Source organism: Trichosurus vulpecula, chromosome 6 (genome assembly GCF_011100635.1).
Source record: "Trichosurus vulpecula isolate mTriVul1 chromosome 6, mTriVul1.pri, whole genome shotgun sequence".
Taxonomy (NCBI): Eukaryota; Metazoa; Chordata; class Mammalia; order Diprotodontia; family Phalangeridae; genus Trichosurus; species Trichosurus vulpecula.
In genome coordinates this window covers 84,739,848-84,760,575 of record NC_050578.1, presented here as the reverse complement: position 1 = coordinate 84,760,575, position 20,728 = coordinate 84,739,848, and the positions used below count along the sequence as shown (strand labels likewise).

The 20,728-nt window shown below is 39.5% G+C and overlaps 1 long non-coding RNA gene across 1 annotated transcript in view; it reads left to right on the top strand.

Moving 5' to 3' along the window:
• LOC118852703 overlaps positions 1-19,858 on the top strand; it is an 82,367-nt gene extending 62,509 nt beyond the window's left edge. Inside the window, exon 3 of the long non-coding RNA XR_005010621.1 lies at positions 19,279-19,858. This is a non-coding gene — a long non-coding RNA (uncharacterized LOC118852703). The remainder of the gene's footprint in view (positions 1-19,278) is intronic.
• Positions 19,859-20,728: the final 870 nt, after the last annotated feature.

The window sequence follows — 20,728 nt, the reverse complement described above, 5'->3', positions numbered from 1 at the left end:
TTATAGGGTTTTTTGACATCATCAAGCTCCGCCCGAATGACCAGGGCTGATTGGTTCTTGAGTTGGCCCCTCCCCCTAGGGTAGACCAGGTTCTGGAGCTAACACCTCCCCTCAGCCAGCCCCATGACTTATCACACAGGAAGTTCTGGTCCTGCTTCCTGGCATGCTCTCTGGGCTTCCTGCCCCGGAAGAGCAAGCCACAGTGTCCAGAGGCTCAATGAGGTAAGCTGAGTCATTCAAAGAAAACAAAGGCCATTCTGGTTACAGGAACTTATACTTTCACATATAAGCGTATACACCTTAGATGAAGAAAAAAAAAAGATAAAGAATTTGGGGGACGTAGAAATTATAAGGCCTTAAGAAGCACTGGGGTATAAAATATACAACTCTGGACTTGCAGTCAGGAAGATATGGATTTGAATGCCACCTCTGTAACCCTGAGCAAGGCCCTTAACTTCTATGGGCCTCAGTTTCCACATGTGGGTAAAATAAAAGTGTTGGATTCAAAGACCTCTAAGGTCTATTCCAGTTCTAAGTAGATGATCCTCCAAAATCTTTGAAAGGAAGAGCTGTATCACAGCAGCCATTCTTTGCTTCATTTCTTACCTAGCTTTAATCACTGAACGGGCATTACCTCAAGCAAACTGAGAATTGGGAAAGACCTTAGCTTAAAAAAGCCTAGGCCTCTCATTGCATCTGGGGCCATCTCCAGCCATCCTGATATATATCTTGCCACTGGAGCCAGATGGCATGGCATCACCTTCCAGATGTCATGGTCCTCTTCAAGGATGAAGGACAAACAACAACAATCTTTGTATCCCCAGAACTTAGCACATCAACTTTCAAGTAGTCTGTTCTTAACAAACTTATTGAAATTGAATTGAATATGGTAGTTAAATGAGATTCCATGCCATCTTGGGGAGGGAGGGGGGAGGGAGGGAAGAAAATCTGGAACTCAAAATTATGTAGAACTGTGTGTTGTAAACTAAAATTTAAAAAAAAAAAGAAATTGAATTGAATAAAAGCACATTAAACAAAGGAGAATCTCCCTTCAAAGTCTTGTCAACTGCAGCAGCCATCCAATAGAGGGCAATGCTTCACATACAGAGAATTACCAGGGATGCATACAAATTCAAATTGAATAAAACTAACTTGTAATGAACAATTAATTTGACCCATCATAGAACTTACATAGGCACTTACCTACAAATATAAATTGCTTTAAAAAGGGATATAACATTAACATGGGATATAACTTGTTTTTTTTTATTTTAAGTCCAAAATTTTAGTCAGGACCTAGACTAAATAACCAGGGGAGGCCATTAAGACCAATGCTTCCCTAAAAGGATTAGGAGCTATGGGGTAAAATATTCATAGTCTGGGACACCTACAGTTTCTTAAACTTCTGCTAGTTATTTCTAAAATAGTTAAGTAGAATTACTACTTTGGGCATTTCAAAAATATGGAAAAATGCTAAAAGAAAAATTAAAAACAGAACGTTTACATATATTAAAAAGATTTGTAGCCAGAAGAGAACTTGGAGATTATCTAGTCCAATTCCCTTGTTTTACCAAGGAGGTCAAAATAAGATAAGTAACTTATCCAGGGTTACCCAAGACAGGACAAGAAGAACTGAGATTTGAACTTCTGACTCTTAAGTCAGACATTCTTTCCACTGTGTTATGCTGCATTTAGAATACAATAGAACTCAAAATTTTAATTTTGTTTTCTAATAAAACAATAAGCAGAACAATTTTTTATAATTTATTTTATTCGTTTATTTAAAAGACACTGATACCACTGCAAGAAGTCATGTGAAACAGAGGAAAGTGTGCTGAACTTATATTTTAAGTCTAGCTCTGCTATTTATTACCTGTCTCACCTTAGACAACTCAGTTGACCTCTACATTGCTCAGTTTCCTCTAACTGTATAATAAAACATTTGGAATCATTGCCTATGATTTGAATGGCACTATAACTACAAACAAAAAACATCAGTTTGTCCTTTAGTGAACACTAGTAAAAAACAATATTGGGCTTCTTCAAATCTAAAAATTAAGAACTGTAATATGGTTTCCAGTAAATCCTATTTTCTGTTACCAGCAAGACCAGAGAAAGAATTCACTAGCGCCTCCTCCTGGTCTCTCACTGTCACCATCTTCCCTTCTCTAGCTTAAAATAAACAAAATGTTCATTCTTCAAGTGTACAAAGATCGTGTTAACTTATTCCAGTCCATTGTGCCACCCAATGCAAGGGATTTAAGCTATTTTTTTTAAGGCTCTCTTGTCCTTTCTTTCTGATATGTTTTTCCAAGCTCTATCTGGAGTTGTCAGGCTTATTCTTCCTGGACTGGTTGCTGGATCGCTAGGCTTCTCTTTGATGTGCTAAGTTCAAGGACTCCATTAAGTGTCTCAAGAATTTGCTTCTCTCTGTAACTGTAGCTTCAGTATGAAAGCCCAGACCCTGGCCAGGTAACATGACCTCCCTCCAAGGAGCCAGTAGAGTGTTTCTAAGGCTTCGAGCCTATGATTAATCTTCCTCTGATGGTGACATTGTCTCATGCCTACTGTCCTAGACAGGCATCTGGATAAATTCCTCTCTGGAGACTAAATGACCTGTGACCACGAAGAGAAGTCTCCATTCATCCTCCTTTGAGTCTAAGACTGTCATGTTGTTCTCAACATGGGATAGGCTCTCAGAATGAATTTTTTTTTTCCTGTTCTGATTTCACACACCCTGACAGATGGCCTCTGCTTACAATTCACAAGCAGAGGTAAGTTGACAAAAACACCCCGTGGGCCACAGGACACTAAATGCCTTGGCCCTGGGTATATTCAACTACTTCCCTACTTCCAGGTTGCTTACCTGTCTCATGGCTAATTCCTATGCCAACACATACATACACACACACATACACACATACACAAAATTGAATACACAACCTCTCACAATGGCAGAGGCTGGCATAACAGTAAACAGGGCCAAATGATGATATATCTTACTTGAGTGGTAGCAACTGAGGCAATTAACCTATGGTTCAGGACCAATGTAGATGAGCTAAAATTCTGTATTCCATGAGAAGCCCACATTAATGCCAGTGCCTTTTCTCTGTTGTTTATCTCCAAATTATCCTTTATATATTGTTCGTATGTAGTTGTTTTCATTTGGTCTCCTCCATTAGATCATGAGCATCTTAATCAAAAAAAAAAAAAGATCCCATTCTCAAAGATCTATGTCCCAAAAAGATATATACAGCTCAACTTGGAGATAATCTCAGAGGAGAGGGACTAGCATTGAGGGGGAACTGGGAAAGGCTTCTTATAGAAGGAGAGTTCTAGCTGGGACTTGAAGGAATCCAGAGAAGCCAGGAAGTAGAGATGAGGAGGGAGAGAATTCCAGGCATAGGTTGAAGATGCCCAGAGTCTGAAGATGGAACATCTAGTAGGAGAAAGAGTAAGGTGGCCTGTAACACTGGATCAAGGATCATATGGTGAGGAGTAAGGCATAAGAAGATGGAACAGGAATGAGAGGGCCAGGTTGCAAAGGGCTTTGGTTGCCAAAGGATTTTATAGTTGATATAGAGGTGACCACTTACTGAGTAGAGGGTCGCATAATCAGACCCATCCTTTAGGAAGATTGGTTTGACAGCTGAGTGGAAGTGAGGGATGAGAAGAGATTTTAGGCAGGAAACTCAACCAAAAGGCTACTGCAATAGTCCAGACATGAGTTGATGAGGGCCTGGAGAAGCTGTGATCTCAATGACTACCCACTTCTTTCTCCTATTCAATTCTGGGACCAATTCATTATTCACCTATAGTGTCAGTGCAAAAGAGAGAGAGACACACACACAAAGGCAGAGAGAAAGAGGATAAACAGATAGAAAAAAAGAAAGGAAGGAAGGAAGGGGGAGAGGGAGGGAAGGAGGGAGGGAGGGAGGGAGGAAGGAAGGAAGGAAGGAAGGAAGGAAGGAAGGAAGGAAGGAAGGAAGGGAGGGAGGGAGGAGGGAAGGGAGGGATGTTGCTCACCCTTCATTTTCAAAAAGGACCAATGACATCATGGGATGATATCTTGACTTGCACATGAATTGGATTTAAGTGAAACAGAGTTGCACTAAGTTGTCAGCCTCACTCTCTGAGTCATCAAAGTCCAGTGGCAAGACTAAAGTCAGAATAACTAGCAATTGCCTAGGATGCAGTGGATGACCTTGGTGTTTTCAATGTATATCCAAGCTCCAAGCACTTGACAGAACCAGTTTCAACCACCTTTATGGCCATTGGAACAAATTGTTCTTACCTGCCCATTCCGCCAGGGAAAGTCTTCACATGCTTGGGGTAGATATCCCCCTAACTCACCAACAGGTCTGAGACCTGTTGGTTTCCTTCAGCCTGGTTTAGCTCCACCAGGGTGTGGCTACTGCATATGCTACAGCTTGGAACCACGGGTGAGAGTTGGGTGACAGTAGACACCAGAAGTGAATGAATAGCCCTGAAAAAGAATTGGCAAGACCTCACACCAGAAGTGCTAGTCCTACCTGAACACCCCATACACCCCGACAGGTAGAAAGAGACAGACACAGATGGACAAGCTTTTTGTCCTGTCCTAACTAAATGCTATAGTCTAGACAAAAGGAATTCTTTACCAATTAGTTTTTCCTGCATGTGTAGAAAAATCTTTTAGAGTGAATATAGACCTGTGACATTCATGGGCTCAAAGCAGTAGCACAACATCATCACAAAAGGACTACCTCAAAGACAATCATCTATGGATGTCTTCCTTTTGGACTTAGGGCTTGAGTACTCCATGTCAGTGGCTTTAGGAAATCTATATTCTATTTGACTTATGCCTTACCTGATATTAATAGCCAAAAGGTCATCAACCAAAGTTCTCTAATGCACTTTTCAAAGGTATTATTTATGATAATAATATATCCATTAAGAGCAAGAGATTTTTAGGTAGGATTCTGCTTTATTGAATCAACTAATTCTGTTTAGTTTTTTTTTTTCCTCCCTTTTTCTGCAGGACTTGAAAGACAGTATAATAAAACATATTTTGACCTTGGAAGGCAGGAAGATATGGGTTCAGGCCAATGCAACACAAGGAGTGGTAGAATTAAAAGCTTTTTAACAGTCAGCACCAATAAGCACAATGGGAACATACATCCTCTATATATCTCAGTCAATTAATTGCGTGATTGTGGAGAAATTCTTTGCCATGATCACCAAGGTAGCATGCCTCAGTCTTTCTGACTCCAAGACCAGGCCTCTAGCTACTTCACTGACTCTCCAGTACAATAGTACTTCAGAAAAGGGAAGAAAAAATAGATATCAAAACTTTTAATTTCAAAATCCTAGAAACCATTTAACTTCCAACTATCATTCCTTCTCAACAGTTCACTATGCTCACTCCTTTTAGTGACAACCAAGGTAAAGATGAGCGTCCTTTAAAAAGTACAACCATCTATGAATGTGGTAGAAGGTTTGTGGAAGGGGGAAAGAGCAATAGAAGGTTCAGCTGGGAGATGGGAGTGGGAGTGTGGAAGTTGTAACTGAGCATCAAAATTTTCTCACCACCCCCTAGAGAGATATAAAATATATGATTAGAGGACAAAAGACATTCCAGGCTGAGCTCCCAGAACTGCTTGAGTTATAGGCTAATAACCCAAGCTTGGATGGTTCCCTTCCTGAACCCAGCAGCAAAGTACAGTTTAAGAATTTGTTGTTGGTAAATAAGATGCTTCTTGATACACATTTTTTTTGTTTGTTTCTTGGTAATATAGTTTTTCTAGATGGTTTTTTTTTTTAAGTACAGAAGGCATTGATGGTAGAGGATTCTCTTAGAATTTTAAAACATTCACCGACAGAAGAATTTTATTCTACTTAATGGACTTATATAAATGGAAATCCAGCAATAAGCAACTAAACCAAAGCATGGTTCTTGTCATAGCTAATGTGTATATAGCACTTTAAGATTTGCAAAATGTTTTCTATACGTTGTGTCCTTCGAGCCTCACAACAGCATTTTTGTGGTAGGTGCTATGATTATTCCCATTTTACATGTGAGGAAACTGCAGCTGAGAGAAATGGTGTGATTTGCCCAAGGTCACTCCACTAATATATGTCTGAGGTGGGATTTGAACTCAGATTTTCCTGACTCCAAGCCCAGCACTTCATCCATTGTGCCACTTAACCGCCCACAAGTTCTTTTGGCTGGGTTTGTTCTTATATTAAAAGGAAGAAAGAAGTTTGGGAAGAGTAAGAGCTACCAAAATTCACTTCCTTGAGACCAGATGAAAATTCAGAAAGGCTCATTCAGCCTCTTTGTAGAGTCGGGAGTCATCCAAAGCACATGGAGGGTAGCAGCTAAAGTGGATGCACTGCATTTAGGCATTCATAGGTTGGTTATGGGAGGGGTGGTAAAAAAGATGGGGTATGAGGAGAAGTGATTGTAGTTATATGTGAAATTAGCTATTGGCTTCCACAAGGGGAAGATGCTGATGACACAAAAATCTAATGATCCTTGCTCATCTCCAGCAGTCCTCGGACACTGCCTGAAGTTCAAATGGTTCCTAGGTCTGAATGAGTAAAGCAAGATTTCCTGGAAATAGCATTAGTTAAAATAATTCTCAAAGAACATTCTTTAAGAATTTTTAATGTGGAAGAACTGAAAGCTAGAAGTGACCCTGGAGACTATCTAGGTCTGGGAACACAGGGTTTTAGAGCTCAGCAGACATCTAACCAGGATGGTACGGTGGAAAGATCATGAGATTCAGAAGTTAGGAGGCTTGGGTTAAGATCTAGTACTGGCTACAACAGCAATTAATTTCTCTCACTATGCTTCCTCATGTTTAATGAAGATAATAATATCTGTGCTACCTACCTCCCAGGTTTGCTGTAAGAAAAGCATTTTGTATAGACCTTAAAGGGATAGGAATTCAACCTGTGATTTCACGGTATAGAGAACTCCCAGAAGAAATCCCTTCTACCAGTGCAGGTCAGCAATATCTCTGCAGCTAACAGTCTTAAGAGTCACTTGAAGCTAGAAATTTAAAACAGAGAATTTTCTATCAAAGGTGGCTACTCTTTGTCGGTTACATCACAGCCCAGGGGCTCACCCCAGTCATATCTTTGTTTTTTTTATTTTTAATTTATGGAATAAAACAAGCATTTTTTATTTTTAATTTATGGAATAAAACAAGCATTTCCATAACATAGTATAATAAAAAGATGATCACATATGAAACTGAAAATCTATTATATCCAATTTAATATTTCTCTTAAATATGTAATAAACTAAAGCACTGAGAAGTTAAATGATTTGTCTAGGGTCACATAACCAGTGCTGTATACATCAAAGGCAGAATTTAAACCCAGGTCTTTCTGGTTCCGGCTGGGTAAGTGCAGCAGCTAGAACACCAGGCCTGGAGTGACGAAGACCTGAGTTCAAATTTGGCCTTAGACACTTACTAGCTGTGTGGGCAAGTCACTTAATCCTGTTTGCCTCAGTTTCCTCATCTTATAAAATGAACTGGGAAATGGAAACGGCAAATGCTCCAGTATCTTTGCCAAGAAAACCCCAAATGGGGTCACAAAGAGTCATACATGACTGAAACAGCTGAACAAACAATAACTTCCGGGTTCAAAGGCTGACTATCTACTATGCCAAACTGACTCTTACTTTAAAGTGATATGTGAATGTTAGTTATTATATTTAGGTTGCCTCCTTATTAAGAATTCTCTTATTTTGCAGATGAGGAAACTGAGGCACATTGAAGCAAATTAATTTGCCTCATCATCCCATTAGTTAATACTTCTCTTTATCCCCAAAGCCCTAGACTAGCATTCAAAAGACTTCCTTCACTACTTACCAACCTGATGACCTTGGGGAAAACACATTATAACTTTTTTTTCCCACAACTTAAAACTTTCACAGTGCTGCCAAAGTAATTTTCCTAATAAACTGCTCTGGTAACATCATTCATCAGGTCAACAAACAGTATTAAGTGCCAGTTTTGGGAGAGGCACACCACTGTGGTTCATCAATCCTTTCAGAAGCAAGTCCAAACTCCTTAACCTGGCATTCAAGTTCTTCCAACCTGCCTTTTCCAGCCTTATCTCCTACTGTTCCTTTCCAGGTTCTTTGGTCTGGTTAAATCAAATGGACTCACTATTCCCAAGACTCATCTTGCTTTTTTCTTCTCTCTATGCCTTTGTTCATGCTGAGCCTGAAATCAGGAAGACCCAAGTTCAAATCCAGATTCATACACTTACTAGCTGTGTAACCGTGGGCAAGTCACTTAACCTCTGTCTATCTCAGTTTACTCACCTGTAACATAGGGATAATAATAGCCCTGACTTCCAATCTTAAGGCTCCTACCTTACACTTCCACCTTTTTGAAAGCTTCTCACTTTTCACTATGATGTTTTCAATGATTCCACAGCCGAAAATAGTTTCTTATTGAGTTCTCTCATGTCTGATATTCTGGTTGTTCATCTCCTTGGCACATCCTCCAGGCTTTTGGTAAGCTTTAAAGAAAAAAGATTCAAATTGAAATATATGCCCCAAAATGTTGACAAGGTATAGCTCACAGAGTTTCCATCATCCAAGCTTTTGCACCTTTACATCTCATTTCTTCCTTAATTGTACAAAGAACACAGCTTTGTCTTGACTTTTCTACCTGTATACCAGACTTAATACTAAGACCAAAATTTAAGAATATCTCAAAGAAATAAGTTATGACAGTTGATACAACGCATTTTTATTTTTATCCCTAAGGAAAAGAAAATAGAGATAGTAGGATGAAATGTTTTCTTTCCAAGTAAAATATAATATTGTTATGACAACTGACATGCTTGGACCTTCCAGTCTTACAGAAAACATTGTCTTCAAATAAGCTCCCTTGCTTTCTGACACCAGGCCTAGCATCCTTTTTGTTGTTTAGTTTTTTTCAGTCATATCTGACTCTTCATAACCCCTCTCTGGGAGTTTTCTTCGCAAAGATACTAGAGTGGTTTGCTGTTTACTTCTCCAGTTCATTTTACAAATGAAAAAACTGAGGTAAACAGGATTAAGTGACTTGCAGCTAGTAAGTGTCTGAAGCAAGATTTAAATTCAGGTCTTCCTGACGTCAGTCCAGACGCTCTATCCACTGTGCCACCTAGCTGCCATCCCTAGATGAATGTTGATGAGAGAGCATGTGGGTCCAAGGAACAGTCACACTGGTGATGTCAAAGTCTCTTCTTGGAATTTTGAACCTGTGAACATTATGGATATTCAGAAAATTGTCTTTAAATTTCCATAAGGACGAGAGCAAGAAGGATAAAGCAGGTAAATAATGTTTACTGTAATCTCAAAATAATGTTAAAATGCAGTCAATTCCATCACATCACTCTCCTCCAAGAATACACAGACAGGTGGGTGGCTCAGTGGACAGAATACTGGATTTGGAATCAGGATGATCTGAGTTCAATCTATCCTCAGACACATACGAGCTGTGTGACCCTGGGCAAGTCATTTAACCTCTGTCTATCCCAATTTCCTCTTCTGTATAATGGGGATAATAACAGTACCTACCTCCCACAGTTGTTGTGAGGATGAGTTAATATTTGTAAAGTACTTTGCAACCTTAAGGCACTATGTAAATGCTAGCTATTATTACTGTTGTCATTATGATCAGCAGCAGCAGTATTATTACTATTAATTATTTCTTTGGTGAATCTAGTTCATCATTTCACTGGTCATGGGCCATGAACAGTCCATTCTTCGGCTTAAATACAAGCTAGGTTGACAACTGCAGGGGTTGGTTAGGATGGAGCACTGAGAGGGTAAGGGATGTGGCCATGGCCACGGACAGTACATGTCATAGGCAGACCTGGAGCCAGGTATTCCTGATGCCAAGGTCAGTTCTCTAGACATTATTCAAAGATGTCTCTTAGTATCTCCTATTTGACACTGGAGAGGATCAAATCCCCTCCCTCACAGCCCCAGCACATCATCTCCTACATAGTATATGCTACTGATGGCTTGTGAATGAATGGCAGAATATGAGGAATCTCACTGAGGCAATATGGCAGACTGGATAAGGAGTAGACCTTGAAGTCAGGAAGACCTGGAATCAAGCCTTAACTATTTGGGTGACCATGAACAAGGAAAGTATTTAATCTCTCCACGTCCTAGGCAAGTCTTTGAGTTCCATCTTTGGACAACTCTCCACACCAGGAGTTCTCTTCACCAAAGAAATCACAAGTACTGGGGGAAAAAAGATGGAGGAGAGAGAGGGAAGGAGGAAGACTAAAAATTGCTGAGAATTGAGCGGAGACTAACTTTGTCCTACTGAGGACAAATGCCTATGAGGGGAGATTAAAAAAAAACTAGAAAGTATTATTTTAAGCAGATCCCCTAGGGTGTCATTTTTAACTTATTCCGTGATCCTTTCAAAATTTTGCTTTTTAAGCATTTCCAAAAACAAACTCTATCAATAATCAGTACATGTGGTCATTGTCAACATGAAAACCCATGTTTAGCTAAAAATAGATTACTAATTAAGGGTATCTCATCCAAAGTTGCATATTAGAACACTTACTACTTTTCATACTTAAAGGATCTTTTCTTGGTTGTGAGTTCACCCTCTGCCATCCCGCCTTACAACCCCTCTATGCATGTGTCTATATGAGCTGCTGTGGCCGAGAATCTTCATGGCATAGAACTCCAAAGTTTTAGAATAAAGGCATGGGTCACCTTAGCAGAAAATTAACATGAATAGTTTCTTAGTCATCCAGGCCTTTCTATCAGCCTTGTAACAGAATTTTCCTACATATTATCTCCCCTAAATAGAATCAGGGCCCCTGAGGATAGGAATTGTCTCTTTTTTTCTATGAGTGCTGAGTGTTCGGTATATTGGTTGTTGTCCTTTGTTCTTGAGGAGGGCCAAATTCCGCTGTGTTGGAGTCAAGTTACAGTGTGTCCAACTATGACTGGTCAGACCAACATGAGCTCGGAATGCTCTACCACAGATCTGGTACAAATAGTCCATATGAACATTTGGGGTGGAGATGTCTCTAAATTTGAACATCTCATATTCCTTTTGAGCTACTGAAATTCTGTTTTGCTTATAGAGCACAGCACCTTCTTTGAAGCAGGCACACCATGCTAGGCAGTTCTTTGCCAGTATCTCCCATGTCAGGTAATCACTTCCAAAGTTCTTCAGAGAAAGGTTGGAGCATAGTGAGCTTAATAAATTGCTTTATCACTCACTGAAAAGATAATAACAATTACTTGGTCAACAACAAAACACAATTTGAATGTTGTGCCAAAATTTTCTCGTATACTTAAAAAAGGTTTTGAAAGTAGGACTTGCACACTTTTAGAGAATGTACACAATATTTTACAGACACGATTCTGAGTTCCATTTTTGTTTATTAGTTACACGGAGAAAAATGAGTTCTGGACTCCTTCCAACTACGACCGTCGAATGGGGTCACTCTGATATCTGCCCTCAGCATTCCCCAAGCTGTTTTCCCCTTGATATTGATATTTCTAAAGTCAGTGACAGAAATAATCATGCTTAGAAAATAGAAATTCCAGATCTCTTAATCCTGCTACTCCAAATGACCTCCAAAATCCCTATACCTTTAGAAAACCTATTATATATAAACACATGCATACTATCAGAAGGATGTAAGTCTGTTCTTTATCCTGTCACTGGTGGTTGGAGACCATCTTGCCAGGTACGAAGTTAATCTGTTAAAATTAATTCTTTGAACCTAACACCAAGTTCTCTGGCTGAGACATATACTTACTCTAAGAACTGCGGCGGTACACTTATGCAATCTCAGTGAAACTACCTCAGGGCATATATTAATGTCAGTTTTCTAGTCCTCTGTAGTTTCCATGCCGGTACTGCTCTAAGTATCTTACTGCCTTCCACTGCTCAGCTCCAGCTTCTTCAAAGAATCGGCCATACTCTGAAGTTGTCTGAACTACCTATGATTACAGAAACACATTCGAGAGGGAGATCCTCCATCTCTTCAGTTCCCTGACTGGTTCTTTTGAGAAGAAACACAGCCAAAACCAGTTCCCAGAGTGAACAGCATTAGATGTGATCAGCAGATTTCTCAGTTCCTACAAGTCGTTTAAACTTGCTACAAGCTATCATGATTATTCATTTTGGGGCTTTCTTTGTGTCCGTTGTAAATGATTCCTTTTCCTTGAAAATGTTTCATGACTTGCCCAGGGTCACACAGCTGCTAGGTATTTGCGGCCAGATTTGAACTCAGGAAGATGAGTCTACCTGACTCCAAGCCCGGCATTCTATCTACTGCACCACCTAGATGCTCTCGATTCTAATTACTATAACTCTTTTCACCATCAGTGTGGATTGTATTTTGTGAAATGGGCTGATGAAAATAATACACTTTTTCATTTGTCACCTTCCATTGAAATATCTCAAACCACTTTGCAAACATTTTCCAGAGCCCTATAATATATCGTAAGGTAACATGCCAGTTCAGAAACCATTAGTGGGTGGGAACTCTGGGGATACAGATACCAGCTAACGAGACAGTCCCTGCCCTCAAAGAGTTTACGTTCTTATAGGAGAAGACAGTGTGTGTGTATGTGTGGGGGTGTGTGTGTGTGTGTGTGTGTGTGTGTGTGTGTGTGTGTATCAAGAAGGATTGTTTCAGACACTGAAGTCAGACAGAACAAGGATGGGAGTCATGGGCCGATTATTTATTTGCTGCCTCTATTAGGAATGGTAGCGTTGATCGGACCACTGTTCTCAGAGCTAGAAAACTAGAGTCGGACCGTCAGGATAAAGGAATGTGACTGGGTAGTGTGGTAGGCCTAAGACCAAGCAATAAGGGGCAATGCTCTCCAGAGACCAAGGTCACACCATCGCGACCTACAATTCCAGACACGGTCAAAGGTCGGGAAGTGGGCAACATGGTATGGAGATGTCGCAGGAAACAGGGACAGGACTTTTAGTAAAATTTAGCCACAGCCAGAGAAGAGTCCTTGACTGACAGGCCTGAGAATTCATTCATCCAGAGACTGAAGAAGACATAAAGGTCTCTATTACAAGAAAAAGGGTTCAGTCAAACATTGTTCCCCAGAGTCTCTACATCCTGCGAGTAACGAAGAGGCTCCAGCCACACTCTGCTAAGCAAGGAAGGTACTCGTTTAAAAATTAGCACAAATCAATTTAAGTCAACTTCATGGTTGCTGACTTAAGACCCTAACAATCACCACAGTCTAAACCTCTAGCACACAAGCTCATGGATCACATACAAGCTCTCCCTGTACCAAATAACTCTCTCTAACAATGACAAGGGAATGAAACAAGCTTTAGTCTTCCTGTTAATCTCAGGACAAAATAGAATTCTCTACTTAAGCTATATCTCAGGCTTAGCAACTTTACAAAGTACTTGAAGTGGAATTGGATAAATAAACCTGGAAGCACTGACTCCCACACAGAGTCACTCACTCTTCTAAGAGACCTATCAAAGAACCTTCTCCAAATGGAAGGAAAATTTCCCCAAGCTTTAGCACAATCATTACAAACTAAATCTTTTGCCTGTTACACAGAACTGTCAAAATTCCCAATATTGAAAGGCAATAGATTCCAGCATATGGGTGTTTCACTTTAAATGGCTTCAAAGCACACATATAAGCTCTTACAAATACACATAAGATTATTCTTGTTTGTAATGGCACAGCCTTCTAAGTAGCATGAATTGCAGCATTCATTTTAGTCAACATTTCCTGAGCATTTAAAATCACGGGAGAGGTAGTATGACCTCTTGAAGAAAACTAGCTTCAGATTCTGGAAAATCCTGGTTCGATGAAGAAAGATTATACAAAAAAGAAAAAGAATGAAAGTATGAATAAGACATGATTGTGGGTTCCAGCATCATCTCTGACACTTAATAACTTAGTGACTAAGGCCAGGTCATTCCAACACACTGGGCATCAGTTTCCTTATTGGTAATACAAGGATCATAATAGCTATAGTACTTGCCTCAAAAGATTGTTCTAAGGCATAAATGAGGTATGCACGTGTCTGTGAAGTACTTTACAAACTTTAAAATACTAGATACTTGTCAGCTCTCATTATCTATTTCTCAGTGTCATGGTTATTATTATCATCTACTGAACTCTTTTAGCATATCCAGAAGTCTTCTTATTAACCATAAAATTATTCAGGCCATTAAAGTTGACCTTTAAAATATGTGTGTGTGTGTATATGTTTGTGTATGCATGTGTATATACGTAATAGATGTAATCATGCATAATCTATATAATAATATACAACACACATGTAATATGTATGTGATTAATTCAGTTCTAATAAACAGCCAATGCTAATTTATCCCTTTTTGTCAAGGTAATGATGGTCAGAGGCAGTGTGGAGGAATCAGTGATGGAGAGCTGGCTTCAGAGTCATTAAGAGCTAGATTCAAGGGGTGGCTAGTTGGTGCAGTGGATAGAGCACTGGCCCTGGAGTCAGAAGGACCTGAGTTCAAATCTTGCCTCAGACATTTACTAGCTATGTGACCCTGGGCAAGTCACTCAACCCTGATTGCCTCCAAAAAAAATAAATAAAAAGACCTGGGTTCAAATTCTACCTCTGACACATACTAACTATACTCTTAAGACTCCAAGACACAAAATCGACAATATTCATTGGGGGGAGATTTTTACCAGGACTACACGAATAAACTTTAGCAGCTACACTAATGAAATCTCGGATCCAAACCCAAAATTAGAATGATAAATTGAAGAATGAGAAACAAATGGCATATCTAATTCCAGTAATATCACCTGATAAAGTAATTTATGATATCCTTATGGACAAAATGGAGAGATGTGGATGGGATGATAATTTAGTCAGGAGGATTCACGAGCAACTGAACAATTATACTCAAATAGTACTGATTAATGACAATTAGTGGGGTCCCCTAGCTCTGTTCTCAGGGAAGTCCTTTTTACATTTTTCTTACTTGGGCGATGCATTGATGAGACACACCTAGATGGATCAGCTAATACTAGACACAGAAAGAACATCTTAAAAGGTGTCTTTAAAAATGTAAATTTCATAAGGGCAGGGGTTGTTTCATTTTTATCTTTGTAACCCTAACATCTAGCATAGTACCTCTTATAGGATAGATGCTTAATAAAGTTTTGTTAGGGACAGCAAGGTGGTTCAGTGGCTAGAGCGCTGGGCTTGGAATCAGGAAGACTCTTCTTCCTGAGTTCAAATCTAGCTCAAGACTTAACTTACTAGCTGTGTGACCCTGAGCAAATCACTTCACCCTGTTTGCCTCCGTTTCCTCATCTGTAAAATAAGCTGGAGGAGGAAGTTTCAAATCACTACAGTATCCTTGCCAAAAAAAAAAAATGCAAATGGGGTCATAAATAGCCAGACGTGACTACAACAATGATAAAAGTTTTGTTGGCTGATTTACAGACTCAAGTGACATAACAACACTAGATCATCAGAAGAGCTAAATCAAAAAATGTGAAATTTAATAAGGGTCAGTGTGAATTCCCACACTTTTTAAAAATTAATTGTACAAGTACAAAAAAAGAATGACATTGCTGGTTGTCTGTGTGACTACAAGTTCTGTGTGAACCAGGAATGTGAGAAAGCTGCCCAAAAAGCTGATACGAGGTTAGTTAGCCTGGGTTAATAAAGGCAGTAAAATAGCATAGGGGGTGGAATGCAGGGCCTGGTGTCAGGAAGACCAGGTTTGAATCCAGTCTCGGATACAGACAAACCATGTGACCCTTAATCTCTCTCAGCCTCAGTTTCCTTATCTATAAAATGAGGATACTAAGGGAACCTACCTCACAGGGTGGTAAGGATCAAATGAGAGAATATTTGCAAAGTACTTCGTAAATATTAAAGCTCTATATAAATTAATTATTATTATGATTGTTGTCCAGTCTCCAGTCCTGCCCAACACTTCATGACCCCATCTGGGGTTTCCTTGGCAAAGATACTGGAGTGGTTTGCCATTTTCTTCTCCAGCTCATTTTACAGATGAGGAAACCGAGGCAAACAGCGTTAAGTGACTTGCCCAGGGTCACACAGCTAGTGAGTGCCTGAGGCCACATTTGAACTCAGGTCTTCCTTACCCCAGACCAGGCACTCTAACCACTCACTGCACCACCTAACTGTCCCACTATTATGATTACATTACTGTCTAAAAAAAGGAGGTCCATTATTCTCTATCCTGGAGTACTATATTCAGTTTGAGCTCTTAAACACTAGATGGACACAGCTAAGCTAAAAAATATGGGGAATATGGAAAACAGGACAAGGGGAGAGAGGAGAGAGGAGAGTGAAGGGACAGGAGAAAGTTTTAGAACCCATTCCATGTAAGAGAGAAGGGAGTAAAGTAAGGCTAATTATTTCCATTTAGCTAGCATCATCTTTGTCTGTATCTCAGGTCATATTTCAATTTTTAGTCAACCAATCAACAATATAATACGTTTCATAAGGTTCACAGCAGGGAAGAACCTTATATTTGCTGAGGACCTACTATGTATTGGGAAGGCACAGAACAAAGTACTAATTATAAGGGAGACCAAGCTTAATGGTCAAGTGAGTTTATAGTATGGGGACAACATGGGCAATATATATTGTTAGCACTCAATGGGTTGGCCATTCAGTATAAAATGTGGTCCTTACCCTCAAAGAACTTATAGTCCAGTTAGGGAGAAAAAACAAAATCATCTGAAAAATGGAATAAATCCAGACAATATAGGAATTCTGAAGACAGCGTTGGAATCAACATACTTGAAATCTATTCATAACTCTGAGGCACTATTAATTTGGTGAAGAGAATCATGTTACTGAACTTATAAAGAGGTGGCCTCCTAATTCATTAAAACCATGAATATGGACAAATATTACAAAATGCTTGAGAGAAACAGACAGTACTACAAGGCCAATGTTTGTAGCCAACGCACTACTACAGTCCCTAGCATAAACTCTATTACTTCTCACCTTGACTATTATATTAGCTCCTAATAATTCTCTCTGCTACAATTAGCTATGGACAGCTAGGTGGTACAGTGGATAGAACACTGGGCTTGCAATCAGAAAGGTTTGTATTCATGAGCTCAAATCCCGCCTCAGATTCTTACTAACTGCGAGACTCGGGGAAAGTCACTTAACAATTCCTCCTTTGTAAAATGAGTGGGAGAAGGAGATGGCAAACCATCCTAGTGTCTTTGCTAAGAAAACCCCAAATGAGGTCACAAAGAGTAGAAACAACAGTTAGCTATGCTTGATCATGGCGTTCCTTTGTTCCAAAACCATCAGTAGCCCACCATTGCCTATAGGATAAAATACAAATTCCTTAGCAAATACATTTAAGATACTTCCTTTCATATACTCTATCTTCCAACCAAAGTGATCAACCCCCTGTTCTTCAGTCTCCTCCTGCTCTGCCCCATCTCTTATCAGAATGCCTAGAACACATTCCCTCCAAATCCTTGCCTACAGACATCTGTCACTCTCTTCAATGCCTTGCTCAAGTGCCACCTTCTTCAAGAAGTTTAATCTTCACAAATAAAAATTATCTCTCCCTCAGCATACTATCTAATAGTAGTTTATCTGTATTTTTCCTTTGCTTTTATCAGATTCTACCTTGTATTATGTCTATAGAGGTGTTGTATCTCCTCTATTATACTGGCTGCTCCTCGAGTGTAGAAGGACTGCATCATTTTTTTAACTGAATTCCCTAGCACCTAGCACAGAGTCTTAAACTTAGTGGGAGTTTAATAAAATTTAATTATTTCCCTTAGTGATATATATAGTGTGTATGTGTGTGTATGTATATGCACATATACATATATATTCATGTATATATGTGTACAGAAGTATGTGTGTATTTTTGTATACAACACACGCGCGCGCACGCACACACGCACAGACAAAGCAATGAAGAGAGAGCTGGCCTCAGAATGAGAAAGACCTACACTGCCTTTGACACCTACTGGCTCCATGATGCCAGGTCAGGTGATTTAACTTATCCATGCTCTAGGCAAATCTCTAGGGACCTAAGTTGGGGAGAAGGTGATGACCCACATTGGTTGAGGAAATTCTTCCCAGGAAGCTTCCTACACCAATGAAATCGCAAGTCCGTTCTCCATCACAAACCTGTAAAATTTAAAAATTTCATATGATTACAGAAAGCTAAGTTTAGAAAGGCAGTCTAGGAGTCATCTAACTCAACCCCATAATATTATATATGATAAATATGAGGCCAAGAGAAAGAGTGATTTACCCAAGGTCACACAGCTGGTAAGTAGCAAAAACAAAACTGAAACCTAGGTCTTCCACCTCCCATTTCAACACTCTCTTCACTGCTATACCAATGTTGTACCAAGCTGCATCCCTTGTGCTAAAAATACGACTATCTCAATATCAGACTCTAGTGATGAACAGTACATCAGAGTGATAGGGACTTGTGATTTCATTGGTATAAAGAACTCCCATGTAAAGAAATTTCATCTACCAAGACAGGTTGACACCTCTGCAACCTATGGTCTTAGCTGAAAGTATCTCCTACCCAAGGTTACAAAGCCAGTATATGTGTCAAAAGTAGGACTTGAACGTAGGTTTTCCTGGCTTTGAGGTAAGTTCTCTGTCCACCACACCACAATGCCTCTCTATCACATCTAACCAAGCTGATAGCTATTAACCCTCCCCAAAAGACATCCATTTGTGCTTAAAGTGATAAGCTCTTTTTAGGTCTACATACTGTAGCCTGGAGACCCCTCACTGCCTATCTCAGGCCTCCAAGCAACAGTAATGGTTTTGTTACTATTGACCCAGAGCTGTCCTAGCGCCATTCTCAGAGATCTAATATTACCACTCCTTCTACCCATTCAGCCCCCTACAGCTGCTTTCCTTTTACCTCCAGAGATGACATGTTTCTCACACGTAGTTAATTTTAACATCAAGCTAAGAGCTTGTAAAGTTCAGAGGCAGCTGATCCGTTATAAAGGATGTCATTAGCCTTTGTGGCATCGAATAAAAACATTACCTTGGAAGCAGTAAATTTTCAACCACTTTATGTCCACAGAGTTTAGCTCTCTGCTTCTCTTTACCCTGCCTTCTTTCCATGCATATCATTCCTTTATTAAGCCATAAAAGCTTTTCTAACAGGAAGAACTGCTTCAGGACCCATTTCCTGTTTATGGCCAAAATTGGTATTTGCTTTTTCTTATTGCTAATTTCTGTTCCCTTTTCTACAACTTTGTTGCAGAGAAAGAATGTCAATGGGAGGAAGAAAGAAGAAAAAAGAAATCCAAGAAGAAGAAAAGCAGTCCAGAGGATCAGAGATTAATTGAAGACATTTAGAGTTAAAAGCTTTCTGTCCTAAGACCTCAAAGCTGGAAATATTCTCCACTTTGGAGAGGATGGACACCAAGGTTTCCATCTGGAGTCACTAAAATGAAGGATGCCAAGATGATAGAAGAAGCTATTCACTGATGAGACTGAATCCAGACATAACTGTAATAATCATTAGCAAACTGCATCCTGGGAAGTAATCTTGGCACCTTCTTTATGACCCCATTTCATAACCTGGAGAATGATAACGCTCATAGTAATAAGATTGTAACCAGAGATGAAGGGTCCAAGAAGTCACATGAATTGCCATTTGTAAAGAATAGAGAAAGGAAAATTTTCATTCACTATTTTTTATTGAAACTGGTAAGGAATTTAAATAATCAATTAAGGACTAAAGGAAATGAGGGTTTATTTGTTTGACATCTGAAATGGACATGGAAAAAGTTAATTCAATTTATTTAGAGGAATTTTATAATTCTATTAAAATAAACTTTGAAGAAGGAACTGTGACCATTAAATCATAATATTTCCTTTTAAAAAAAAAAGACGATTAAATCTTCCCATCTTGCCCACACATGAAAATTCACATGCTACTCATGGGCCTGATCCCACTATTAATTGGCACAGAAGCCTTGACTTGCTCTATTTCCTGCCTGGGCACTGGTTTGCCCCTCCTTAGAGGGCCTGACCACCCCTTACTGGGAATGGCAGGAAGAAAGGAGGGGTTCACTATATTGCTACTGGATTTTTTGTGAACACCTGATCAGCTTTAGCCCTACCACAACTTAGAACTTCACTCAAAGGATCCACTAGGCCTCAGCCTCACCTAGTAACTGGGACCACAGGCATGCCAATACACCCAGAAATCACAATATTCCCTATTTGAGTGGGGTGGAGAATTTGTACTCCCCATTCTCTGCAGCCAGGAGTTTTGAGAGATCAAAATTATACCCAAGTGATTTAGTTACACAGTGAAAATGCTGTTTGTCTATCTATGACTGCGTCTAATCTCTATTCCCTCTTTATACCCTGTTAATCAGCATCATATAAACAACCAGGAAAGTGCTTCATACCGTGTTCTTTTCCCTCAAAAGCTATCACAGAACCCCAGCAGCCAATACCCAAAAGAAATTCCTACCATAACAGATCCAACAAGTAGTTATTCTATTTAAAGGCCTCCAATGAAGGCTGCCCATTATTTCTCAAGGCAGCCCATTGTACTTTCAGACAGCCCTAATTAGAACTCTTTTTTTCTAAATATCAAGTAAAAATTGGCCTCTTGCAACTTTCACCCATCATTCCTAGTTCTGGCCTCTGGGAACAAATAGAATATTCTAAAGTAACTTCTACATTACAATCCTATA